Below are 10,153 nucleotides of genomic sequence, written 5' to 3' on the forward strand. Positions count from 1 at the left end.
AGCTTATCATTTTCTTCAATTGACAAAATGTAAACAAGCATGCAAACATGGAGTAATTAGCAGATGAACATGCTAACTTTGATAAGTTCTGAAATAATAACATTTTATTTGGAGGAAAGTAAGAAATGATGGGAACAAGTAAGCCACACTAAAGTGTTAAAACATTTGGCTTTGAAGGAGGTTTATGTGCTGGAAGATTTCTTGACTGGGAGCAGTAACCTCCTAGGTTTTGCACGGATTAAATTAACAACATAGCAAGCAGATTTTGTTAGCTTTGGACCTGTTTCCAGACTTTGTGTTAAGCTAAGCTAACCAGCTGCTGGCAGTAGCTCCAGGATTACTATAACAACATGAGTGTTATCAGTTACCTCATCTAACGCCAGCAAATATACTAAATAGGAAGAAGAAAGAGGTCTTATAAGAACCAAACTCACCAGATGAAGAACTGTGGTTAGAAATCCATCCTAGAGTTCTTTGCCCAATCCTTAGCTCAATGGTTACAGTACGCACTCCACAGTTTTCCTTTTTCCCCATCCCATAGAGTAGGAAACACTATGAAGAAGGAGCATGACATCTTCTTCCTTCTCCCTTTTCCCCTTCAAGGATTCTCACAGGACCCACGACTAGCCCCCAAAAGCCTCTTTCACCAACACATGCATCTTCCTCATTGTTCTCTCTAGGCCACACCCCACTCCACACCTCTGTACCTGGCTGCTACAAGTCACCTGACCAGCCCACAGGACGCTGGACTGTATTTTTCACTGGCATGGCTTTTAGGGAGAACGCCAGGCAAGGCATATTATAATATTACATTTCAAAGATAAATTGATTTACCAAAAAACATATTTTTTATATGTATTTATTTATTTTATTTTTTCTGCATTTATGTCGTTCACACTCCAGTCCATTTGGTACCGGTAACGCACTTACAAGTTGGTTGCCAACTGCCAATAAAGAAGAAGAAGAAATGTCTAGGCTGTACAAAAATATGGTTGGCAGCCAAGGGGTAGATAGGATTAAGAAAGTTTAACCTTGGAAGGGGTTTTGATAGTAAACCATCTATTTACCTGTTACTATTATACAATATGTAACTCCACCCCTAACCATTGTGGCAATGTCACAGTATTGTAAAAAAAAAAGATAAAACTATGGTGCGTAACTTCCCCCATGAGGAATAACAACAACTCTGTTGGAGCATGAGGTAAGCCTTTGTTGATCACACATGGATTTTATACCTTATGTTGTATTCAGGTTTTTTCTTAGCAGTAGAATCAATAGTAGGAAATTGCCACTAATGATGTTGGGCAGCTTATAGACGCATAATTTAACTTTCATTTTAGAGAGAATGAGTGGAATCCCCTTTGAGACGGAACAGACTGCCTCTCTGCTGTTTGTGTGCCAGAGACAGGATGTAATACTGTTACCGAGAAATTTGTCCGTAACCGGGCTTTTTTTTCGATAAGAAGAATTATAGTCTGTCTTTCGAGGGATGACAGCCAAGCAGTGAGGGACTGAGCGCCAATTATGTCTTCTATGCACAGAAAAAAATTGCTAATGACATTCATGGCACATGCTGTATGTGTGTCTATGCGTCTATGTACTATTTTCAGCCTGTTAAATGAGAAGATGCTAATCTCATACATGGTAAATATGTAGCTTGGCAGCAAGCTATGAACTTAGCTTAGCATAAAGAATGAAAACACAAGGGAATCAATTAGCCTGGTACTGTCCATTGTTTAGTGGATCTACCTACCAGCACCTTCAAAGCTCACTAATAAAAAGTTTTATTTTTTTCTTATAAACAAAGGGGGGAAAATCAACTGAGCGTTGAAGTTATTTTTCTGTGTCTTCCTATTTATTGTTTGACACTTTTCCCCTTGTTTATTTGTCAGTTATGATGTAAAAGAAAAGAAAACCATGTCAATGTGGGTCCCAAAAAACTTATGTCACTCTCTCACAATAACAAGGTCAGTCTGGTACTTTTTTTGTACTGCTCGCTCTCTCTCTCTCTCTCTCTCTCTCTCTCTCTCTCTCTCTCTCTCTCTCTCTCGTTTGGGATTCACCAGAGCACTCATCCACACAGGTAACACCATGTAAGTCTTTCCTGCAGCTTTATTGGTTTCCGGTTGTGCAAAGGCCTTCCTCTGGCTCAGAGCAGCAAAACTCCTCTGAGTCATTCTTTTTACATGATTAACATTTTTCTCTCTCTATCCATCTTGTGTTTATTACATTCACTGCACCTGGCCTTGGATTCCCTTGTGAATTTTGTCCCTTTCATAGACTTGACGATGACTGTGAACAGTTCAGTGTGTGCTGTTTGCTTCTTTTTGTTGTTGTTGTTGTCACTGTTGAAAGTGGTGAACAGCAGGGAAGCCTCTAGCTGGATTAAAATGGGCTTTGTGTTCTCGGCAAAAACAAAAAAAACGTGTCTTCCTGGTAAGTAACCCAAACGCAAACACAGAAACATTTGCCCATCTTGCTGTTTGTTTTGCAACAAAAACAAAACAACACCATTAGCATAAACTACACCTGATCTGCCCATTTAAGCGTGAGCAGGCCGTGTGAACTAATTTCTTGAAAAGTCAGTGAAAAAATATCTAGTTTTCTATAATTGGCATCCTCCACCATTTCAAGCAAACAATGACTTACATAAGTTTTCCAAATGATCATAAAAATGAATGAACATTTTAAGTCCATGCCAAGTAAAGAAGTTGGAGAGCTACTACAGCATCGCTTATGCCTGCAAACACCCACCGAGACTAGTTCTGTTTTTTTAATGTCTTCGGTGGTTGCTTTGATATCTTGGCTATAAAAACCACACAAATATGCAAATGAACAGGGATCACAGAAAATTCTTGCTACATGATTAAAGCAAAAAAATTATGTGTCAGTTCACTTTACAAGCTATGTGTCCTGCTGACTGCTTACAATAAAAAAATATGATAACACTTCAGGTACATAATATTATAGTCTTCTCAAATGAGCTAGTATTAACTAGTTGTGTGCTTATAATGCCTAATGAACGCTTATTTAAGGGGAGAAAAATTGTAATAGGGGTGATGAGGAGCATGAAATTAAGTATGGGCATCTAACATGCTGTATGGAATTGTAATTAAGTAAACAGTATGACTTTGGTAAGTGGGGCTGTCCAGTGTCTAAAAATTGTAAGACACTGGTTCATTAATATAAAATGTAGCATTTCAAATATCATTATCTTTATAAAGTTCTTGATGATTCATTAATCTGCAGGCTGATTGTTTACATTGCATCAAAATATCTACAGTTGATTTTCACCCTCTCCTGGAGGCTCACACACATTTGAGAAGGGATGAGCTGCTGCAGTTCATATATATTGTTCAACTAACAGGACTGAGAGCTTTTTAACAGATTTAAGGGCCGCCTTGTTTGTGAGAAGTGATTTGCAGACTCAGACCAAGGTAATTGGACAAGCAACAACATTCCCCCTTTGTCTCTTCTGCTGTGTCTGGCTGCCCTACTTCTCTTTTTTACTCCTGAGAAGGACGCAGAGAACTGACGCTACCATCATTTAAAAAAATAATAATAATTAAAAACTCTGAAAAAGCTCATTCTGTCTCTTTCAGGCAGCAGATGTGCAACATGACACAGACGTTTCAAGAATCTTCTCATTCTGTCTGATTTGCAACAATGTGCTGCTTGCACAGTGCATCAAAGAGGTATGCCACAGTGGCACAGCTGACTTTGTTACTCAAGCACCTGTAGGACGCACCGGATGTGCAGTAGACGACAAACAAATACAATTTACAGTATGTTATCTAGCAATTCAACATTATCCTCCATACATTACAGTTTGATGTACACATATGGGAACTGCAAGCTATGTGATTGTGCATGTTTCTGTAACTGTTGTAAAATAAATGTCTCTTTCAGATCAAGAAAACCCTTTTTGTCTTGTCTGCTGGTTTACACCTGGCTGGTTTACACAGACACAGGCACAGCCTGCTGCAGCCTCTTCACTCAGGGAAACTGAAAGCATCTCAAAACAGCAGCATCTAGGGGCCAGATACCGGTATAGCTGGGAGGACCATGACCATGGCCATGGTTCATGAAGTCCATAAATGTTACCTGTTCCAGCTCTTCAATCAAACAAGCTATGAAACTCTCCCACCTCAGGGAGAAAAACACATCCTGTGATTCAGCTGTATATGCGGGGATTCGGCTCTCTTTGGACGTGTCACGGAAACCCTTTTTTTCTGGGCCCATAAGTGCTTATTCACACTTCCAAAATACATGTGTACTGAGAGGGCTGTCCTGGCTCGTGTGGAGGAGAGCGTGGACACGATGGGTGCAGAGGCGTGCTGGTATTTCCTCAAAGTGAAAATTCACTAATATGGGCATTTGTTTATGTAACGGTGCCTGCAGGTGCCCACGCCTCCCTCTCAAATGAGCACTGGCAAAGCAGAAGGCATGCAAGGTTCAAATGAGCAGGTGCAAAGACTTGGCTGTCGGTTGTTTGGTATAAGTCATTAGTGTTTATTAGCCCATGCTATGTATTTGTTCATTACTCCCACATAAGCCTCATGCAGCCACACGTGCCCGCCAGTGTAGTTCTTGGGCCGTGATTAAGCAGTTGGAGTTTAAATGAACTTGCTACAGCGAAGCAGTAGACAGTGAACAGAAAAACTCTGTTGGCTCCTTTTCCCAGACTGTCTAGAGACTTTCCGCCAGACTAACACTGTTTGTCCAGTTTATGCTAATCTACATCAGCTCATCTTCACAACATCTCCAGGTGCCTTGTGCTAGCCCTGCTAAGAATGGGGGAGAGTGAGGTTCTTGAAGATTTGCCAAACTTCTCACATGCTGCGTGTCCAACGGCTCATTTGTTTACAAAGCAGGGCCTACATCCACATTGAGAAGCTTTCTGCTCAAACACCAGAAGGGCTGAGAGGAAGCTTTCTGTCATCTTCTCAGATGACAGAAAGCTTCATGAAACATGCTCTTTGCTAGCAAAAAGGCTATTTGGTACATTCATGACTAATATCAAATAAATCAGGTTAATAACAGAGTTAGAATGAGCTGGAAATGATTGTAATGACTGTGCCTAGTGTATCTATCATAGCGTTTATGTGTCGATATAGGCTATCTAATTGATACACTCTAGAGTAGGACCATGCAGAGATGTGTGGGATCAAACCATGTTGTGTGACAAACTGCTTTACGTATGTGTGATATTACGTATTGTTTCGCTGTGCGCAGCAAGTGGTATCATGTGACACATTTTTCTTGAGGGTGGACGCACGTGTGAAGTCATACTTATGTTGTGGTAACTTTAAGGTAAATTTACCTTTTTAAAAGGTAGACTACCCTTTTTAAAAGGGTAACTACTCTTTTTTTGTGTACCTTATTGTAAAGTGTTACCGCAAAACGTAACTTTTTTTTATTTTGAGATGTTTTTAAGTGCAGCTCACAGAAGAGATTTGAAAGTTGGCTCTCTGCACATTCAAATATCAACACACTGTAAGGAGAAGGGCTAAAAGGGGGACAGGAAGGTGCAGAGTCAAAATTATTTTATTATATTTTTACCTTGAAATGACAGAAGGTTTTAAATGTTTGGTGAAAATATGATCGGTATGACAGGATTAATACAATTTCGTCTTTTCCGGGATACTATAAACAAAAGTGGTATACCAGTCATACTAAATTACAAGATACCAATCGCAGTTATTATTGATGGCAAAGCACAAGTTGACATCTTAGTATTAAGTAGTAGGCCTAGTATTATTATCTTAGTCCATTGCCCAAAAAATTCCATTTACAATGGCATAAAACAGAAATGCAAGTCAAGTCATCCCCCCCCCCCCCCCCCCCCCCCCCAAGAATAAATCCTCAGGCTTTTTCTCTCTCCCTCTCTTTTTTTGGAAAAACAAACACAAGATGTATTGTCTGAGTTCAGGACCCAGGTGTGCACTCCGTAACGACCTGACCTGAACTATGAGGTCAATCTATGCCCCTGTCCTCGACAAAAATATGCTCTCAACCTGTGATTACGCATGCTTTTATAAATGTGCCAATGAGCAACGTCATTTAACGGAGGAAAATACGTTTCTTTATGTTGTTCTGTCAAGTATCTGGTCATTTCCACGACCCCCGACGGGACGTGGGATCTAAAATTTCCCATGACACCACAGCACAGCATGACACCTCACTCCCACCATGGCTCTGTGTCTTCTCAGGAAACTGAACGGCAATATTGAGGAGAGACAATGACTGATGGTCACATCTGATCTCCTCCCTCTTTATGTTTTACACTTACTGACTCATTTTGTTTGGACATAGGCTATATTTATTAATTCTGGATTTTTTTTCTCTCTCTCTTTCTCTCTCTCTCACACACTCTTTTTTCTCTCTCATACACTCTCACACTCTCTCTCTCTCACACGTACAGCTTGGAAGGGGAACCGAGCAAGCATTACAGCATTAGTCGGACGCCCACGTTAGGTTTTCCCTTTCACACTTCAAGAACCACCCAGATCCACCCACATCCCCGGAGAGAGACTGTGTGTGTGTGTGTGTGTGTGTGTGTGTGTGTGTGTGTGTGTGTGTGTGTGTGTGTGTGTGTGTGTGTGTGTGTGTGTGTGTGTGTGTGTGTGTGTGTGTGTGTGTGTGTGTGTGTGTGTGTGTGTGTGTGTGTGTGTGTGTGTGTGTGTGTGAGTGTGTGTGTGAGAGAGAGAGAGAGAGAGAGTGTGAGGGAGTGACGCCTGTTCCTGTGTGCATGCTTGCGATTGTGTGTGTGTGAGTGTGTGTTTCCGGGAGAAAGACAGTCAGACAGGGAGAGAGCGAGAGAGAGATCGAGCGCGCACCTTCCTCTCCCGCGGTACTGCACCCTCACTTCTTTTTTTGTGCAAAATACTTCTTTACAGAACCCAGTCCCGACCAAATCTGCACCATCACCTATCTAGCCTATTTAATTTGATGTGCTGCAGGTGCTTTCAGAAAACGGTCCGTGCACATCATGATTTCTGCACGGCTGAGTGTGCACAACACCCCACCACGTGACCATTTAATAAATGTGATTGCCTTTGAATTAGCCCCAGAGAGGGGATAATCCCTGTATGCCCTCGATGAACTGGCGCGTGAGCCTGAATCCATCATTATCTGTTGTGTAGTACGCTAAATGAAAGGCATCGGTCGTGAAGTGAAAACAGCACTGTTGCTTATTATCAAGCAAATAATCTTCCACAATAATATTTGTTGAGAGATATATCAACATGCTGCCTTAACTAAACCTTTGCGATGTTCGCACACTGAAAACCTCGCATTACTATTCAGTGGAAAACAATTCATCGTATGGTCTCATCAGCTTGTGCATGCATGAACACTGATGCCGCTGATCCTCTTTCCGGTGTACCTTTGGCTCTGCGTTGATATCTGCGTAGTTTGGTGTGCATAATCGTTTGTCTCTGTCTCCCTGAACAGATCCCTCCCCTTCTCCTCCGTGCGCCGACAGTCACTTTCACACTTCTACGCGCACGCGCAAATGCGTTGCACGCACACACACGTCTCCCCCGCGCACTCCCTCCCCTCCTTGGTGCTGTCTCATTCACTTCAGTACGCCATCCACGCACTGACTCCAACTTGGAGCAAGGGGGGGCGGGGTTGGATATATACCTCACAGAGCAGGCCATGAGCGACACTGAGACTGGACCCACTTGCAGTGCAAAGACCACAAGCAAGGAGACTCCGAAGCCGGGAGTAGAAGTACCAACATTTTATTCTGGAGCTAAGAGCGAAAAGACAAGCGAGACCACAGCGTTTGGTTTACGGACTGTCTGCTGGAGCTCCGGTACAACCAATTTGTCACTCCGCTATACGCCAGTTTTTTCTGGACATAGCAGCTAAACAAAGTTGGTAGTAAACTCTTTGGAGTTTGGTTAGAGTCACGATATTTTCTTCTTTGCTTGTGATAGTGGACTGCACTGAAACTTGGGATCGACCCGTCTTGGGTTAGCTTGGACCTGGAGCATCCCTTTCCGCTGCTTCAAACAGCGCGAAAGTTTTGGCCAGATCGCCGATCCGAAGACGCTCGAGTCGAGTCAGACTTTGAGGGCTGCTACCCGAGCCCAGCTCCAACACACCTGGGCGAAAGGATAGAGAGCCACTGACGAGACCTCCAAGAAACAATTTCAAGGTAAGCAGAGCCTTTTACCTGTCCCACTTTACTTATTAATGTCTGTTGTTCGTGCATGTGTTTCGGAAGGAGCCAAGTGTGAATAGACGGACCATTGAAAGTTATTAAGTGAGGATGAGTGAAGTATATGGGTGTTCTCCTGCAGCTTCACAGTTTGTTTCAGCACTGAATGTCTGTTTAAACTCGTGTGTCGCTGTCCGTGGTGCTGAAACTCGTTCTCAAGTCTCCCAACCAGCGCTGCACAGTCTCCTTATTGCTGTTTGCATTTCATCTGGCTTCTGTCAGAAACACTGATCGTTGCCATAATGTCTGTTTCCTTCATGGGATTTTCTAGTAAGCGACTATGTTGCCGCTAATGCAGCCTTCCATTAGTGTAGTACTACAGTGCTTGGTGAGGCAGTGTGCAACAGAAAGTGAGATCGTGGCAACAGGTTGCTCGATAGAACTTTCTGTTGTACTTACATCGCTTACATTGCATGATAGTTTACAAAAGATGCTGCGATATTATGACTTGTTTTGTGTGAATCCATAAAGTTTCATATCACGTATGTTAGGATCAGAAGGATATGAAGACTCCTTGCAGCCAGGTGGTTGACTGAAACAATATGTGCTTTGCAAGGTTATCACAAAATTGCACAGCAGTCAGTTAACAGTGAGGACTGTATTTTGTTTGCTTGAAAGAGAAGAAAAGGAGAGACTCCTATGTCATAGAATTCACCCTAGAGATACCAATCAATAGGTAATTGAGCAAACACATACACACTCTCCAAACTTTGTCCCAAGATGCAGGGAGTTGCTGTCAGTAATCTGCAGTGATTTGCTTCATTTTGCTGTTGTTGTTTTTGCTGTCACATGGATTTGCAACAAAGTCACAGAGTAATCTAGTTTTCTTGCACATGTGTGCAAGTATCAGCACCCGGTACAGTAAAGGGAAAAATAAAGCGTTAGCTATTTGTGGATGAAGGATGACCTGCTGTTATGGCTACAAAAAAAAAAAATTCTTAAGCCCATTTCAGCAAGAAGGAGAAAAAAAGGAGGTTGGGCAATTGGGATCTCCTCTCTATCTTAAATATTGCACCCTCACATACTAACACAAACACATGAGGCAAAAATTTATTGTTTAATATTGGGGGAAATATCTTATTTTCAACAACAATCAGACAGAATAGCTCAATTGTCAAAGTTTAATGGAGGAAAGTCTGGCTGTAGAATCCTGTACCAGCTACCAGCGCTGCAGGTGTATGCATCAGAGAATAGTCAGCAGTTTTCAGGCTGTCTCATTTATCTCTCTGCAGCTTTCTGGTTCAGGTGGTCATGCAAATGATTTAGTCATCTGCAGATGGTGACAATGACACATCTCATGATACGCCTGCAGGTTTCACACAGATTTACAATGTTTCTCTTGCTTATTAACTTGGTATGAGTTATTTCAATCTTTCTGTATGTGTGAGGGTTGTGTATTTCAAACCGAGCTGCAAAAAGAAGAAACTGTCTCCATAACAACAGACAGCCCACTCTAGCCTACTTTGCACAAATGTTGTTGACGACAGCAACTGGATGAGAGAGAAAGGGGTAAACACAGAGACTGTGTTCTCCCGCCACAGCTGGACCTCTTTCATTTCACTGTGTGCCTCGTCAGATGCTCATTCATGGAGCTTCCGGTTGTTGGAAGGCGAGAGAGAGAGAGAGAGACACCCACCTACACAAAGCAAAGGTCTTTGCTGTGCCGCTCACATTGAGGCGAGGGAGGGGTTGGAGGGAGGCTTTGGAGATGTGAAAAGGAGAGGCGAGGAACGTAATTATGAGTTCTCTGCCTGAAGAGGGCAGGTGCTTCTCAAAGTGAATGTCGCTATAGGCATCAATTATGCTGCTATCTCTCTGCACTGCCCCTTCTTTGTAATTAACCTCTCGGTCACATACAGAAAATGCAGGCATTTTTTGCTAAGCCTCCATTGACAGATTGTGCTTCCTTCATGCAGACATTAT

The sequence above is a fragment of the Ammodytes marinus genome (genome assembly GCF_949987685.1).
Source record: "Ammodytes marinus genome assembly, chromosome: 17".
Lineage (NCBI taxonomy): Eukaryota > Metazoa > Chordata > Actinopteri > Uranoscopiformes > Ammodytidae > Ammodytes > Ammodytes marinus.